This window comes from Pteropus alecto, unplaced genomic scaffold, assembly GCF_000325575.1.
Source record: "Pteropus alecto unplaced genomic scaffold, ASM32557v1 scaffold103, whole genome shotgun sequence".
In the NCBI taxonomy this organism is placed as follows: domain Eukaryota; kingdom Metazoa; phylum Chordata; class Mammalia; order Chiroptera; family Pteropodidae; genus Pteropus; species Pteropus alecto.
This window is the reverse complement of record NW_006436288.1, coordinates 6,150,728-6,155,559: the sequence shown is the minus strand read 5'-3', so window position 1 is coordinate 6,155,559 and position 4,832 is coordinate 6,150,728. Positions and strand designations below refer to the sequence as shown.

The following is a 4,832-nucleotide window of genomic DNA, read 5'->3' as shown; positions in this document are numbered from 1 at the left end:
TTTTGGGGGATAATTACTGGCTCTACCTTTTCTAAACAAATTGTTAAGGAAATCAGAGTGCTTGAGTTTACAGGGCTTCCCAACCTTGTTCACTTTGTGGAACATGCAGAAAATGATAATGCTCTGTTGTCACATTGGATTAAAGAAACAAAGATTTGTGCAGACAAAGACTTCAAGCACGGTGCCTGAGGATTTCATAATCCCAGGCACACTTCTAATTTGTGGGAATTAGAGGTGTAGCCAGGAATTTTTGAGACACCTAGTATTTCACTCACTAATAAAATATATAGCCGTCTTCCAAAGGCTCTTAAAATAAAGATAGGGAGAATCCCAAGATCCTACTAGCTTGCTGACTACCATATTCACAGTTCTTGGTACTTCTTTCCAATCACTTTCCCATAAATTCCTTCAGTTGGTCTGTTAACACAAATGCATGATTTTAACATAGCTTTAAAAATTTGGAAATGAGACTAAGTTTGATTTATGAAATAGAGATGATCATGATCAGGCCTAGAATCCAAATCTTTCCTACCATACATTCATGTGTTCTCCATCACATCAGTTATGCTCATTGATAACATCAGTAATTCAGCAATTCTCTCCTCTGAACCCGCAAGTACTGTAACTCTTTGAAAAGTCAATTATTGTGTAATAATACAAACATATATATTTTGTTAAAATCTCCCAGATAACAATAAATTGTTTTTGTGTGTGTGAAATCAGCATGCTTTTCACTTAATAGTGTCATGTACATGTATATTAAAAGACGATGTGCTGTATAAAAGTGAAGACTTATGCTTTCTAGAATTCTTTGCACCCTCCATGTCTCAATTGCAGAGGACAAGGCTACTTACTAAGGGAGGCAAGAAATCACGAACCATGAGTGCAGGGCAAAGAGTACCTGAGTCAAGCAAAAGAGCATGAATGAATTATGTATCTTTATTTATATTTATACATTTATTGTATATCTGCTACATACAAAAAGCAAAATACTATAAATAGTATGAGTAATAAGAACATTAAAGTTGCTCTTTATATTATTAAAGAGTTTTATTAAAATAAATAAAACTTTTATCTTTTTATCCACTTTTATCTTTAGCGCCATCAGCATGACAAGTTAACTGGATCTTTTTGTGATGATTCAAAGTCTTGTAGTGTGTCAGAGTCATCCTTATGAATAATTTTCAACCTATAGAAGTATATAGTAGTGGAAGGATGGGGGAAAATTGAATGTGAACTGATTTCTGTTCACTAATAATTGCTTTTAAAATAATTTTAATCTCAAAATATAAGCAATATGTTGGCCAAAGTCTGAGAGTGATAAAAATTTACTCTTGTGTCTTATTTTTAACACAATCCACTTAAAAAAAAAAAATTCTCTTCCACTGGACTCTGGATAGAGTCATACAATAATAGTATTAAAAAAAACAAAGAAATTAAATATTTTGTTGTTGGGGCAAAGAGTCAGCAGAGGGCACATAATAGAAGAGTTGGGAGGGATTTTCAGTAACATCATCTTCATGAATGAATAGCCTGTATTTACTACAGTCTATAAAAATGGCCCTCTCTATTAAAAGGACACCTCAAGTACTATTTTACGAAGAGGAATAAATTTTACTAAAATTTAAAACAAATATGTAATAGTATGAAAAAAATCCACTTTGGAGGGAGAAGTAGAAGAAAATATAGTGCCTACCAAGTTAATTACTGATAAATTGTCCAAGACTGAGCTCTCTCTGACTTCAGAAGCAAATACCTCAGTTCTATAGCTGCTACCAATGTGCAGACCATTCTAACATATTAGAACTTAAGGATGATTTGTATTTTCAACTAGAGCATATTTATAGAGAAACATTTGAGGGTTACTTTATAGAAAAGAAAATGCAAGTGTAGACTATCTCTTTTGATATGCCAATAGCACTGAAATTTAAAATTAGTTTTTATTTTACCCTCAGATATTACAATAGCACCAAAACTATTTCTTTTTGTACACATGATAGTAGGATGCCAGGACAAAATTTTTATATAGCCCAGAAACATCTTTGATCTATAAAATTAATTCTCTTTTATATGAAACCTACCAGTGTTTCTAAAGATTAATAAAGTGTTTTGAGCTTCCTTATCATTTTGGAGGAAATTATAATCAGCCAAATGTCTAGAATTAGGTGACTGATGGAAGAAGAGATAAAAAGGAAAGAATACAGATAATGTATTAATTGAAAATCTTATTCAGCACTTACTGATCTTTCCTTTGCAACTAACCTAAGGAGAAAGCATATTTAAAAATAGAATAAAATTACAAAGTGGAATCAAAACTCACTCATAAAAAGAATAAATTATACAATTTTGGAAATATCCTAATATAGCATCTGTAGCATTCTTTGCAGTTTTTAAAATGATTTTATATTTATTATTCTAATCAATCTTAACAATGTATGTGATGTCAGTGAAGCTTATATTCTCATCCCTGTTTTACACAAAGGGAAACCAAGACTCAAAAGGATGAAATTTGCTCAAGCTAATAAAACAGCAAAGACAACAGAACCCAGTTCTCCTAATTCTTGATTCCAGGGCTTATTATTAATTGATACAAGATATTCCCCAATATAATCTGAATCTAAGAGAATTTAGAGATAACTACCTATCTCTGATCTCATCAAAATTTTAACAGCTTAAAAATTTCCAAAGGTGAGAAATCCCACCACTTTGTTTATTTTTAGTTGGGGTATAATTCACATACCATAAAATTTACCCCTTTAAGTATAAAATTCAGTAGTGTATTCACTACTAATTCCAGAACATTTTCATGGAAACTCTATTCCTATTAGGAATCACTTCTCATTCTCCATTCCCCCAGCCCCTGGCAAGCACAAATCTTCTTTCTATCACTACAGATTTACCTGTTCTGAACATTTCATATAAATGAAATCATATGCTGTGTGTTCTTTTGTGTCCAACTTCTTTCACTTAGCATGTTTTCAAGGTTCATCCATTTTGTAGCAAGTACCACTACTCATTTCTTTTTTACAGCTGAATAATATTCTATTTAATGGATATACCATTATGAGTTCTTTATATTTTCTGGATATGTTTCTTATCAGATATGATTTGCAAATATTTTCTCCCATTCTGTGAGTTGTCTTGACACTTTCTTGTTGAAATCTCCTGAAGAATAAAAGTTTTAAATTTTAATGAAATCCGATTTATATATACTTTTTCTTTTGTTGCTTTGTTTCCTTTTTAATATTTTTTGTATTATACCTAAGAAACCATGGCCAAATCCAAGGTCATAAAGATTTACTCCTATGTTTTCTTCTAAGCATTTTATAGTTTTAGTTCTTACATTTAGGTCTTTGATCCATTTTGAATTAATTTTTATATATGGTGTGACACAGGGGTTCAATTTCTTTCTTTTGCATGTGAATATCTAGCTTTGTTGAAAGATGATTTTTTTTCTAATTTAATTGTTGAAAGATGATTTTTTTTTCTAATTTAATTGTCATGAGTCCCCAATACCTTTAAGAGACAGGTAAGAAAGAGTTCTTAATCTAAAAAGCTTCTCCCTTATATGTCAATTATATCACAATAAAATTGAAAAAAAATAAAGCATTGAAAAAATCTACCTCTTCTCAAATATATCCCAGCTCTGCTTTTAGAGAATTGCAAAATAAGACTGTTACTTTCTGTACATAGCAGCATTTAAAATATTTGAAATCTTTAGAAGCCTTATTTTCTTCAAGAGAAGAATTCCCAGTTTGTAGAACAATTTATTGGACGACATGAGTTTTGATCCTTTGATATCCTTGTAGCCTTCGTGCCTGCTTGTCAGCATCATTCTAAAATGTTCCAGGTCTGATTTCACTGATGCAGAAGAAAATAAAATTATTGTCTTACTTCCCATGATCATGGATATATATTTATATTAATGGAAACTAAAACAATTTTAATTGTGCTTTTCAGCTATATACATGTTGTTGTTCATCATAGTTGTTGATTCACAAACTGGCCCCTGTACATAGAGGGCAAAGAGAGAGCAAAAAAAGAGGCAGATCACTCCAGATTGTTAGGTGGCAGATTTAATAAGCAAGGGAATTTACATACGAGGCTTGTCTTGGGTGGCTAGAAGGTGAGCAGGTCTCCAAATCTGCCTACCAGAACCTTAAAAGTTTATATGCACTCTTTGACTAGGTTTGGTCATGTACACAGTTCAGGTGGTCTTAACACATTACTCTCTCTAGGCTATATCCCTGGGGCAGCTTCTAGTGTCGAGAAGGCAACAGGAAAGCACATTGCAAGGACTGGGGTGAGGAGCTTCTGAATGCACATGTTCAGCTCCCAGGTCAATCTAAGGTCAGGTCCTCTCTATGACCTCCTCCAATAGTTATTCATTTAAACTAGCAGAATTCCTAAAAATAGATTGCAGCAAGAGATAGCCCTCTCATTACGTGTTAATGATATTTTCATTGTGTACTTTGGTCAAAAACAATGGTCTCCTGGGTAAAGCAGTGTCCCCAGTAAGGTGTATTTAGAGTTTAAATTTGGTGAAATACTAATCAGTAATTAAAAGAAACAAACTACTGATACACACACTAACTTGAATAAATCTCCAGGGAATTGTGCTGAATATAAAAAGCCAGTCCCTGTCTAAGGCCGTGCCACCCTGACTACGCCCGATCTCATTTTATCTCGGAAGCTAAGCAGGGTTGGACCTGGTTAGTACTTGGACAGGAGACCACCTAGGAATATCAGATGCTGTAGGTGTTTAAATAAATAAATAAATAGCTAGATAAATAGCTAGATAAATAAATAAATAAATAAATAAATAAATAAAT

At 32.6% G+C, this 4,832-nt stretch overlaps 1 pseudogene; it reads left to right on the top strand.

The window, feature by feature from the left end:
- Positions 1 to 4,642: 4,642 nt before the first annotated feature.
- LOC112480377 lies at positions 4,643 to 4,761 on the top strand (annotated as a pseudogene).
- The last annotated feature ends 71 nt before the right edge of the window (positions 4,762 to 4,832 follow it).